Source organism: Papio anubis, chromosome 6 (genome assembly GCF_008728515.1).
Source record: "Papio anubis isolate 15944 chromosome 6, Panubis1.0, whole genome shotgun sequence".
In the NCBI taxonomy this organism is placed as follows: domain Eukaryota; kingdom Metazoa; phylum Chordata; class Mammalia; order Primates; family Cercopithecidae; genus Papio; species Papio anubis.
In genome coordinates, this window is record NC_044981.1 from 161,724,317 (window position 1) to 161,737,445 (window position 13,129).

The 13,129-nt window shown below is 40.3% G+C and overlaps 1 long non-coding RNA gene across 1 annotated transcript in view; it reads right to left on the reverse strand.

Annotated features, from left to right (window-relative positions):
- Nucleotides 1-6,508: 6,508 nt before the first annotated feature.
- Nucleotides 6,509-13,129, reverse strand: part of LOC110743195 — a 28,164-nt gene continuing 21,543 nt past the window's right edge. The window contains exons 3-4 of the long non-coding RNA XR_002521844.2: nt 8,609-8,690; nt 6,509-7,897 (exon numbers count right to left, since the gene is read on the reverse strand). This is a non-coding gene — a long non-coding RNA (uncharacterized LOC110743195). The remainder of the gene's footprint in view (nt 7,898-8,608; nt 8,691-13,129) is intronic.

Sequence of the window (13,129 nt, forward strand, 5' to 3'; positions counted from 1 at the left end):
GATGAAAATTGGGATTGTTTGTGATTCTAATCCCAAGGACTGCTAGCAAAACTCTTCCAATGTTAGAGAAATGTGCACCACAGACAGGGCACCAGACACAGGGCACAGGAAAGGGGCCCACTGTTTGCCAGCCAGGGGCTGCAGCTGGGGCAGGGAGCTTTGGGGTGAGACTCAGATTCTGGCCTCCCCACCCCAGTACATCCTTCCTGGGAGTCTAGGGTGCCAAAGAGGCCTCAAACCTGCCCAGCCTGCACCTGCTCAGAGGGACCACCATGGAGAAGCCTTGGGTGGGGACTGATGGTAGAGGCAAAGAAATCTTATCTTCTGAATAAAGAATTTGAATTAAAACTCGGCAAGTATAACTTAATCTGCTTGTTTCTTTTTTAGTTTGTAACATAAACATTGAATACATTTGTCCACTTCCCCCAGATTTCTGGAAGCCAGCACTGTGGAAGGAGCCCCTGTGGGCTTCGATTGCTCCCTGGCTCTGCCTCCCATGGACCTGCCCAGCCGCAGGGGTCACAGACTCTCCTCCCCACCATTTCATCCTGACCCTACAGGCAGCCACAGCAATGCCCCCAGGCAGGCTTCTCAGGGTTGGCCTGGGCATCTGCAGGGAGAGCAAGGCAGCAGGTGATTCAAGACCACAAGAACACACAGCCCTGAGGGATGGAGGAGAGTCCAGGGACAGAAAGGTGCCACCCACAGGCCTGTCCCAGGGTTCCCGAGAGAACACTGGGACTCCCCTGCGGGCAGTCTCAATGGCTGATCCATGACTGGCAGGTGTGCTGCAGGGAGCCGGCCCCCGACCGGACACCTTCCTGCCTCTGCTTCCCTCCTGGCCAGGACAGAGCGTGGTGCCAACACTCTTCAGTCACTATTGCCCCATTTGGGTACCAGATGCTGCCTAATGGGCTCATGGGGCTGTGGTCCTGTGGGACCAAAATCTAAGCGATGTGTGTAGCTCCAACGAGAAACACTGCCAGCATCCCTCTGCCTGGTCTGCCCTCTGCAGGCATCACTAGGCCCCAGCATGGCAGGGAAAGGACTTCACCCCACATGACCAGCCTTGCTTAAACGTCTTGAGAAAATAAATCCTAAAATTGGGTGTAAAAAAAATTAGTTGTGCATATTGGCTTTTTTTTTTTTTTTTTTAAGAACAATGAGAGTCTCTGGTACAAACAGAAAGGAGCAAAGATGTCAGAATTCCTGACTTGGTTGTGGGAACAATGCAATCCATGCAGTTATCCAGGACACAAGGGCCACTGGCCAAGAGCAGTCTGTGCTCAGGGAAACCAAGCAAGATAAACTCAGTGCATAGGCACGGAGCAGGCCGTGCATAGGACAGAACAGACCGCGGGTCTCACCCTATGAAACCAAGTCACTCTAGGTTGATAAAATGGGGCATTACCGCATAAAAGCTCTAAATCATTATTTTCCATTTGGGGATAGGTAGCCAATATTCTCTAGGATATTTCCATTTTTACTTTTTATTTGTACTTTTTAACAGCTTTGTTGAGGTATATTTAACATACAGCAGACTGCATGTCTTTAAAATGGACACTGATAATTTTGACAAGTTTTTATACTGCCATGTACAAAGTTTCCTTCTGCCTCTTTGAAATCCTTCCTTCCCATCCCTTCCACTTCATCCCATCCCAAGCCAAGTGGAAATCTGCTTTCAATCATTATAAATAAGTTTGCATTTTCTAGAATTTGATATAAATGAAACCATGCAGTATGTATACCTTTTCTGTTCAGTTTCTTTCACTCTGCATAGTTAAGATTCATCCGTTCTGTGGACGCATCACTAGTTTATTCCTTTCTCTTGCTGTGTAGTATTCCATTGCATGGATATATCATGTTTTGTTTATCCACTCATGTATTAATGGATATTTGGCTTATTTTCCCAGTTTGGGACGACTGCAAATAAAGCTGCTGTGGCCATTTGTGTATAATCTTTATATGGATGGGTGCCTCTGGTTCTCTTGAGTAAATACCTAGGAATAGAGTTTCTGGCTCATATGGAAAGCATATGTTAAAGTTTTTGAGGAACTGCCAAACTCTTTACCAAAATGACTGTGCCATTTTACAGTCACACCAGGAGGATGTGAGTGTTCAGGTCTCCACGACCTGATCAAAGTCGGCGCAGCTATTCCTTTTCATGTTAGACTTTCTAATCGTGTGTTCTACTGTGGTTTTAACCTGTATTTTTCCAAAGTCTAGCAGTGTTGAACATCTTTTCGTGTGTTTATTTGCCATGGTTTCACTGATTTTTCTCAGTGATCAATGTCATAATCACACATTAGTAACACTTCTAGTTTTGCTATCACAGTTTGTCATTTATTTGCATATTCATCTGATACAGTTTGGCTGTGTTCCCACCCAAATCTCATCTTGAATTCCCACGTGTTGTGGGAGGGACCCGGTGAGAGGTCACTGAATCATGGGGGATGGGTCTTTTCTGTGTTGTTCTCACGAGAGTGAATAAGTCTCACAAGATCTGATGGTTTTAAAAAGAGGAGTTTCCCTGCACAAGCTGTCTCTCTCTTTGCCTACTGCCATCCATGTAAAGTGTGACTTGCCTCTCCTTGCCTTCTGCCATAATTGTGGGGGCCTCCTAAATCATGTGGAACTGTAAGTCCATTAAACACTTTTCCCTGTATAAATTACCCAGTCTCGGGTATGTCTGTATCAGCAGTGTGAAAATAGACTAATACAGTAAATTCGTACCAGTAGAGTGGGGCACTGCTAAAAACATACCCAAAATTCTGGAAGCGGCTTTGGAACTGGGTAACAGACAGAGCTGGGAACAGTTTGGAGAGCTTAGAAGACAGAAAAATGTGGGAAAGTTTGGAACATCCTAGGGACTTGTTGAATGGCTCTGACAAAATGCTGATAATCATATGGACAATGAAATCTAAGCTGAAGTGGTCTCAGATGGAAATGAGTAACTTTTTTGGGAACTGGAGCTAAGTTGACCTTGTTATGTTTTAGTGAAGAGACTGGTGGCATTTTGTCCCTGGCCTAGGGATTTGTGTAACTTTGAACTTGAGAGAGATGATTTAGGGTATCTGGCAGAATACATTTCTAAGCAGCAAAGCATTCAAGGGGTGACTTGGGTGCTGTTAAAGGCATTCAGTTTTATAAGGGAAGCAGAAAAAAAAGTTTGGAAAATTTGCAGCCTGACAACGTGATAGAAAAAAAAATCCCATTTTCTAAGGAGAAATTTAAGCCAGCTGAACAAATTTGCATATGTAACAAGGAATTGAATTTTAATCCCCAAGACAATGGAGAAAATGTCTCCAGGGCATGTCACAGCAACTCCTTCCATCACAGGCCCAGAAGCCTAGGAGGAAACAATGGTTTCGTGGGCTGGGCCCAGGGTCCCTCTCCTGTGTGCAGTCTAGGGACTTGGTACCCTACATTCCAGCCCCCTCAGCCATGGCTAAAAGAGGTCAAGGTACAGCTCAGACTTTTGCTTCAGAGGTGGAAGCCCCAAGCCTTGGCAGCTTCCATGTGATGTTGAGCCTGCAGGGGCACAGAAGTCAAGAATTGAGGTTTGGGAACTTCCACCTAGATTTCAGAGGATCTATGGAATGGCTGGATGCCCAGGCAGAAGTTTGCTGCAGGGGTGGGATGTTCATGGAGAAACTCTGTTAGAGCAGTGCAGAAGGGAAATGTGGGGTTGGAGTCCCCACACAGTGCCCCTACTGGGGCACTGCCTAGTACAGCTGTGAAAGGAGGGCTATCATCCACCAGACCCCAGAATGGTTGATCCACTGACAGCTTGCACTGTGCATCTGGAAAAGCCACAGACAATGCCAGCCCATGAAAGCAGCTGGGAGAGGAGCTGTACCCTGCAAAGTCACAGGGTGGAGCTGCCCTAAACCATGGGAAACCACCTCTTGCATCAGTGTGACCTGGATATGAGACATGGAGTCAAAGGAGATCATTCTGGAGCTTTAAGATTTGAGTGCCCCGCTGGATTTCAGACTTGCATGGGGCCTGTAACCTCTTTGTTTTGGGTAATTTCTCCCATTTGGAATGGCTGTATTTACCCAATGTCTGTGCCCCCATTGTATCTAGGAAGTAACTAACTTACTTTTGATTTCACAGGTTCATAGACAGAAGGGACTTGCTTTGTCTCAGATGAGACTTTGGATTGTGGACTTTTGTGTTAATGCTGAAATGAGTTAAGACTTTGGGGAACTGTTGGGAAAGAATGATTGGTTTTGAAATGTGAGAACATGAGATTTGGGAGGGGCAAAGGGAGGAATGATATGGTTTGGCTGTGTCCCCACCCAAATCTCATCTTGAATTCTCATGTGTTGTGTGAGGGACCCAGTGAGAGATAATTAAATTATGGGGGCGAGTCCTTCCTGTGCTGTTCTCATGATAGTGTATAAGTTTCATGAGATCTGATGATTATATAAGGGGGAGTTTCCCTGCCCAAGCTATCTTCTCTTGTCTGCTGCCATATGAGATGTGCCTTTCACCTTCCATCATCATTGTGAGATCTCCCCAGCCACGTGGAACTGTAAGTCCAATAATCCTCTTTCTTTTGTATATTGCCAAGTCTTGGTTATGTCTTTACCAGCAGCATGAAAATGGACCAAGATATGCTCAAGGTATGATTTTCTCCCAATCTCAATTATTTATGCATGGAGCACACAGCAAATTATTAATAGTAAATCAATTGTAAGACAATCCTTCTGGGTAAAATTAACCCAAATAAATTTTTAGAGCTCTATATCCAAATCCATTTGAGAGAAAAACTTTCCACACATCAATTAATTTATCAGCAAAAAAGAAGTGCTTTCATTTGAGAAATCTATTTTTTATAAAAGTCAATTTAATTTGATAACCATTACTTTAAAATTATTTGGTAGAAAAGTTGAGCAACTTCTACACTACACCTAACTTTAAAACTTACTTTCATAAATATAATCTCAAAGATGTTAAAAAGTGTTTAATATAAATTTTATTTATTTTTATTTTATTTTAGATTCAGGGGGTACATGTGCAGATTTGTTACATGGATATATTGTGTAGCAGTGACGTTTGGGCTTCAAGGGAACCCATCATCTAAATAGTGACCATTGTACCTAATAGATAATATTTCAATCCTCACTTCCCCCCCAACTCTTTCCCCTTTGGGAGTCTCCACTGTCTGTGATCTCTTCTGTATGTCTGCATGTACCCACTGTTTAGTTAACACTTATGAGAACATGTGGTGTTTGGTTTTCTGTTTCTGACTTACTACACTTAAGATAATGGCCTCTAGCTCCATCCATGCTGCACAAAGGACATGATTTTATATTTTTATGGGTAAGTAGTATTCAATGGTGTACATATACCATATTTTCTTTATGGACACTTATGTTGATCCCATTGATGGAACTATTGATGGACACTTACGTTGATTCCATGACTTTCCTATTGTGAAGAGTACTGCATTTAGCCTACACCTGCAGGTGTCTTTGATATAACAATTTTTTTTTCCTTTGGGTAGATACCCAGTAGTGGAATTGGTGGATCAAATGGTAATTCTATTTTTAGTTCTTTGAGAAATCTCCATACTGTTTTCCATATTGTTTTTCAATCCATAGGAGACGTACTAACTTACATTCTCATCGACAGTGTGTAAGCATTCGTTTTTCTACACATGCTCACCAGCATCTGCTATTTTTTGACTTTTTAACAATAGCCATTATAACTTTGGTAAGATGGCATCTCACTGTGGTTTTAATTTGCATTTCCCTGATGATGAGTAGTGTTAAGCATTTTTTTACGTGTTTGTTGGCCACTTGTATATCTTCTTTTGAGAAATTTCTGTTCATGTTTTTTATCCACTCTTTAACAGGGTTACTTATTTTTTTCTTATTGATTCAAGTTCCTTATGGATTCTAGATATTAATCCTTTGCGGAATACATAGTTTGCAAATATTTTTCTACCATTCTGTAGGCTGTCTGTTTCTTGTGCTCTGCGGAAGCTCTTTAATTTAATGAAGTATCATTCATCTATTTTCGTTTTTGTTGAATTTGCTTTTGAGGTCTTAGTCATAAATTATTTGTCTAGGTTGATGTCCAGAAGAGGTTTTCCTAGCTTTTATTCTAAGATTTTTATGGCTTCAGGTCTACATTTAAGTCTTTAATCCATTTTGATTTAATTTTTGTGTATAGTGAGAGACAGAGGTCCGGTTTTATTCTTCTGTTATCCAGTTATCCTGGTACCATTTATTGACTAGAGAGTCTTTTCCACATTGCTTATTTTTGTTGACTTTGTCAAAGATCAGTTGGTTTTAGGTATGTTGCTTTATTTCTGGGTTCTCTATTCTGTTTCATTGATCTATGAGTCCATTTTTATACCAGTACCATTCTCTTTTGATTACTGTAGCCTTGTAGTATACTTTGAAGCCAAGTAGGGATGCCTCTAGCTTTGTTCTTTTTGCTTATGATTGCTTTGGTTATTTGGGCTCTTTTTTGGTTCCATATTAATTTTCTAATTGTTTTTTCTAATTCTGTAAAAAATTACATTGGTAATCTAATAGGAATTGCATTGAATCTGTAGATTGTTTACGGCAGTGTGGTCATTTCAACAACATTAATTCTTGCAATCCATGAGCATGGGATGTTTTTCCATTTGTTTGTGTCATCTTTGATTTTTTTTAATCAGTGTTTTGTAGTTCTCCTTGGTTAAATGCATTCCTAGGTATTTGTATATGTGTGTGGCTATCATAAAGGGATAGAATCCTTGATTTGGTTCTCAGCTTGAACAAGCTTGAACATTGTTGATGTATAAAACTGCAACTGACTTTTGTACACTAATTTTACATCCTGAAACTTTACTGAAGTCATTTATCAAGTCTAGGAGTCTCTTGGAGGAATCTCTAATACAGATTTTTTTAAAATACTTTTCTGCCAATATTTATGCTTTATCTCACCAAAGTGGGCATTTTTACAGTGTTTAAGTGCTGCATTCTTATTATTCTTATTAACGGCAATGTTTTCAATGGCCAATTTTATCAGAATGTAAAAAGGATAAATAAGCAAATACTATTGGATAAACATGTGAATATATATGTATATAATCTATATGTGTATGTGGGCATGTGAGAGAAACAGAAAGACAAAACAAGTTATGTTTTCTTTTACAATAAATACGATTACAAATGTGTAAATACAGTAAATGCAACTTTACAGATTTGGAATTTTCTATCACTACATTACACCATAAAAATAAATATGTTTTTCCCAGGCATACATAAAGTCAAACAGACATTCCTAGTTGTAAGACATTCTAATTATACCAATAATTTAACAAGCCACAAATAATCACGTTTCTGCAATATGCCTTTGACTAATTATCAACCAATCAGCTGTCATTTCTCTCATGCGAACATGCTACTTTAAAAGGTGTGTATTGAGAATGGTGTAAGATGTGCATTTACTACGGCTAAATACTTTCATTATAGCAATGCAAAATTTTCTGGCAAACTAGAGAAATGAATTGTTCACAAATTTAAAAATAAAGAAGTTTTCACAGCAAAGCCTTGAGGCTATGATAGAACAGGGGTTATGTGAAAGGAGAGTCAGAGAACGTGATGAAAAGCAAATAAGGTGAAGGGAAGTGAAGAGAAGTCAATTAGGTGGAAACACACCTGTGGCGGGGGAGCCTTATGAAGAAAACTGTCCAAGTATATTTAGAAAATTAGGCACACTGACTACTAAAGGGAATTTCCATCACTCAACTCTTCAGTTAGAGGGCAATCCCTGCTCACAGCCTATTTAACATCATTTTTCATGCAGGGCTACTGAAAGCCAGTTCTCACCGTGTGATTGGTCTTCACAGAGCCAAATTCTTCTGGGGCATCTGATGATAAAGATTTCTTCTCTAGAAATTACCAAAAGCATGTGACAGTTCCCCAAAGCAAGACAGTTCCCCAAAACAGAAGAAAATAAAATACACAGAGAATACGCCAAAACTAAATATTAATTAGATGTAAATGAAACATGAAAATATTAGACTAAAAGCTTTGGGTGATATTAGTATGCATTATCAAACTTACTAAATTGCTTTGTGGGCAATTATGCCTGGTCTAGTTGAAGAAATAAAATACTTTCTGCCACCAGGTTAAATAATTAAAAGACATAATTAATGTTTTTATAGAACAAATACAAAATTCCCTAAAACCCTAATAGAGTATGAAGATCATGAGGGAGGTAAATCTATCATTGTCTATAAGCATTTATTTTTAAATAGCAGAAACTCATTTTCTTTGACATCTCTTTAATGTCATTAAGTTTTTGTCTTTTGAATTCAACTCAGAAATATAGAAAGCTTAAGCCCTGGTTTATTGTTCATGTACATTACAGATAAAATTTGTGTCTAATTCTGGCTTACATTTTTGTCAGAGTCATTTTTTTTAAAACTGCAGCAAATTTGGAAAATATAGAAAATTAAGGAGGAAAAAAATTCATTTATAAGCCGTTGACTCAGAGATGAGAGTCTTATTTTCCAATCATTACATATTTTTAAAACCATGATTTATAGTTGCTTCTCAACATTTTATTGTATTAAAAATAGAATTTATTTAATACACACCTTAAAAATGTTTTGTTGCATTTCAACACCATCCTTGCAATGTGAGTATGCCCATCTCCAATCGTTGCCATAAAAGAAATTCCTGCAATTGAATTTACAGTCAAAGCTGTGCATGTTTGAATATATATTGCAAATTGCTCTCCAGAAAATGTGTACTAATTTACATGGTCACCAGCAACATTTGAGCATGCTCTTTTTAACACCTCGCTAGTTTGCTTCATAAGATATCTTATATACTTATTGCTGCTATAGCTCCAAGCTAAATATAGTTACACCTACAGTTGGAATGGCAAATGCATTGCACATGCCACCCCACTCCTCACAGAAGGAGAGACTTCTAATCAAGCACACACAAAATCATCTGCTGTTGAAATTGAGCTCACCTTCCAAACCCTTCCCAAGATGATTGATTCTCTAGACAGCCACTCCCAATCAGTGTGAGTTGGTGCCAGGATGAAACTATTCACCATCCCTGGTATTTGAGTCCTCAGTACTTCTCATGTGAGTTGCTCCCACTCCATTTGGAGACGAAGCTGTGAGTTGATGCAGCATGAATCGAGCTGTGTTCACCTGCTGTCTGAACAAGCTCCTCCCAAGAGACCCCCTCTCCTTCACCTGAAAACCCAGACCTTTGTGGGATTTCAGGTGTTTCACTGCACTGCCCATTCAGATCTGGCATCCTTGACTGGTGCTCCATACCCAGATCCATTTGTTTAGCTGACAATATTTCCCCTGACTCAGTTACTATCACTACCGGCACTTGACCTTTTAGATAGAAATTAGCTCTACCAGTTCACATTAGATATTATCTAGGATGAATGGCCTGATGTATTTATGTTTTAGGAAAGGATTCCAAGAACTCCTAGAAATAATAACTAATTACCAGTTCCATAATGTTTAGCCCCTGCTTGTGTGGGTCTGGGAGATGTGAATACAGTAAGTGCCTAAGCTGTCGCTCGTCTGACTTAAGAACCATCCTCTGTAGGACTGCTGTCTATCCGATCTGCCCTCTCTGGAACTGACTGTAAGGGTTGTTTATGTCTTCCTGCCTGAGGTACATCTCCTTGTTGAGACACACAAGACAGACACACGTATAGGTATAATAGGCATATGACTACACTACGTGTATCATACTAAGTGCATCCAACATATTTGTAAGTGCTTATACACATGCAAGTATGATTAACCCAATTATGAGGCATCTGTAATGAATACCCTGGCATTAACTAGCAGTTCTTTCTTGTAAAAATAGGAAAATAAATAAAAAATAAAAAAACCCATGCAACTCCTAGGGCTTAGAGATTATGGCCCAGGTCCTCTCTGTAGCACATGCTTCTGGTTCTACACCGTCCTTTGGCTTCTCATCAGCCGTGAATCCCTTGAGGTTCTGCATGCCAGACGTGCTGCTAGATGGTTCACGTCCGTCCAAGATGGGTCGCTTTCTTATGTCGGTCGGAATATAGCTCTAAAAAGCACGTGATCTTTGTGCCATGGGCACCAGCCACTCTGCAAACTTGAGTATCTACACAGTAACATCTCTCTCAGCTTTTTCACTGAATTCCTCAAGACTCCAGCTTTCTTAATTGCAAAAAGTTTGGAAGCTTCAGCTTCAGTCACACCTCTCTCCGTTGTCCTAGAACTGCAGGAACTGCTTCTGTCCAAAGAGGTCATGAAATAGGGAGGGCGTAGAGGGGAGGTGTTTTTTTGCACAGGCTCGCACAGTACCAGACTGTGTTTGTGCTGCTAATGCCACTACTTCCTGCTGTTGAAGTTGGGTCTGATGTTATCTACACACTTGTCAGGCCAGGATGATCCTACTGGTCCATGAGGCCTCTCCAGGGAGGAAAGCCCCATCTCTTGAGACTCTTGCCCTGAGGTCTCAACAGTTAAGCCCAATTTCCTGGTGCTGGCAGGAGCTCCTTCTGGTTCCATGCAGAGCATTTCTCAGAGCAAAAGTGAGCCCTGGAAGGACAGGCCAGCATCAGACGTCAAACCCTCACCCCACAGAGGTAATGCCGGCTTCTCTTTCCTCTCTAGTGACCATACTCCAAGTAGAACATCTTTTCTTTTAAATCCTCAAAAACTAAAGTATTTGGCTGCACACCTGTTCACAGTCAACTGAAACTATTTGTCTTTCTCTTCCCTTCTAAGAAAAATCTACTCTCATCCCTAATAGGGAGTTTCAGTCCAGGCTATATGTCAAGGATCTGGCATTCTCTCTGACAATATAAGAAAAGTACAAATTTAACCTTTGCGAGGGTGTTCCTTAGGTCAGGCACCCCACTACATTAGCATGGTTAAAGTTTAGTCTTTCAGATGCAAATGTAGTTGCTTTTATTATCTATTGTTTTAGATAATTCACTTATTCGTTGCTCCCAAATTTGTAAAATACGGCCTCGTTAGAAGGTCTGTAAAGATCTCCAGAGAAAACACACCCTGAAGAATTCCTTCTACGAATCACTGTGGTTCTGTTCTAAGAAGTGGTGTCTTTTGTCTGTAATCTCTCTGGCTTGTGGTGACAGGAATAATAACTTCTTAGTTGAATAGCAGTTTTTCTCACTGGGTGTTTATTAAAGCCACGTGCTATCAGATACCCACTTCCTGGCTGCAGGAGCTGAGGTTAAAAATTGTAGCTCATCGCTTTATTTTTTGCTTGTCTTTGTTGTGTGTTGTTGTTTACTCTTTCAACATTCCCTTCCCTTTTGCATATGGGCTGGAGATGAATAACCTATTACCACGCAGTAGTTTCTGGAGTGGGGACAGCATTGGCTGGCAGAGAGGAGCTGGGCTGCAGTCGCTCTCTGTTCCAGAGCCAGCAGGAGGAATAAGGCCCTACTATCTTCCGCCCCTTCCCTTCCGCTGCCCTCCCCTCTCCTTGGGGGTGGCAGCAGGTGTGAGGGAAAGAACTTTGGGAACAGCAGGCCAAAGATCGACGCATTCCAAAACAGAGTTTCCATTCGAATGCAGCCTCCTGACGCAGGCACTGAAGTCCTAGGGACAACAGAAGCTCAGTGTCTATTGAATAAAGTTATGATTGCGTGCATCTCAAAAATTCTCAATTTACAAACAAACAATAGTGTCTGCTGAGGCCTGCCTGTTTCTACACAGATGTTTCCCGGGGAATTGCTTGGTGTTTGAGGTGAAAAAAATAGGAGTCTCACAGAAGCTCTCTGTGCACAGATCTTCTAATGAACAAGGCATGGCGGGGAGCCCGGGTCGAATGGAAGACCCACTCCTTCAGATGCCAGAACACAGTGAAGTTTGCCAGCCGCAACGTCAAACAATTGCTGTTAGGATCATAACGATATTCTAATATTGTTAGGATCTAGGATGGAACGTTTTTAAGTGATATAAAGCAGGCTGCCCTGCCATCTTGTGGCCAACACAGAGAAGAACTTCCTGTTCAAAATGGATACAAACCTGATCTTTATAGTTTGAGGGTCCATATTTCAAATGAAATGTTCCCAAGAACCGGAAGAGAGTGGCAGGGGCCTTCCACCTGGCCCAATTCAACCACCCCCATGGTGCTCATCAGACCTGGAACTCGCAGAAAAATTCATGAGACACATTCTGTTTATCAGATTTATTGATTCACATATTTCCAGTGTACGTAGTTCAATAGGTTCTGACAAATGCAAACAAAAATGTGAACACCACTACAAATAACAATTTCCTTCACCTCAAAACGTCCCCTCATACCTTTGGCCATAAACTCTCACCACTCCCGTGACAACACCCCTAAATACTAAACATTTTGTTTCCTGTATGACTGTTCTAGAATTTTCTGTAAGTTGAATCATACAATATTTTCTCTTTGCTTCCTGACTCCCTTTACTCACTATGACTGTAAGATTTATCCATGTTGTTGTAACTTAAACGTTTAAGTAAAACCTTAAACGTTTTACTGCCAAATATTTCCTTGTATAGATACATCACAATTAATCCTCGTCAGCTGAGGACATTTGGGTTGTTAACAATTTGGGGCAAATATGAGAAAATCATTCTGAACATTTGCATATCAGTCTTTGTAAGGACATTTTTTTTTTATTTCTGTTGGTAAATACCTATAAGGAAATTCACATGGTTATTGGAACATATACATGTATGATAACTTTCTATGAAGCTGCAACATCTTTTTTCAAAGTGGTTATATCATTTTATATTCCCCCAGCAATGTACAACTATTCCTGATGCACCTTATCCATGGCAACTCTTGGTAATATCAGTCTATATCATTTTAGCTGATAAGTACATGTGCTCTAATGTCTCACTCTTCGTTTAATTTGCATTTCCCTGGTTAATAATGAGAAGCACCATTTCATCTGTGCATTGGCTATATGTATATATAATATATATTAAATTTATATATGCATGTACTTGCAGTATTACCTTTTATGAGGTTTGTTCAAATCCTTTGCCCATTATTTAATTTGCTAAATTTTCTTGTTATTATTGATTTCTTGGACTTGTTTACATATTCTGAATATTAGTCCTTTGTGAGACATCTGTGTTGAGAGTCTT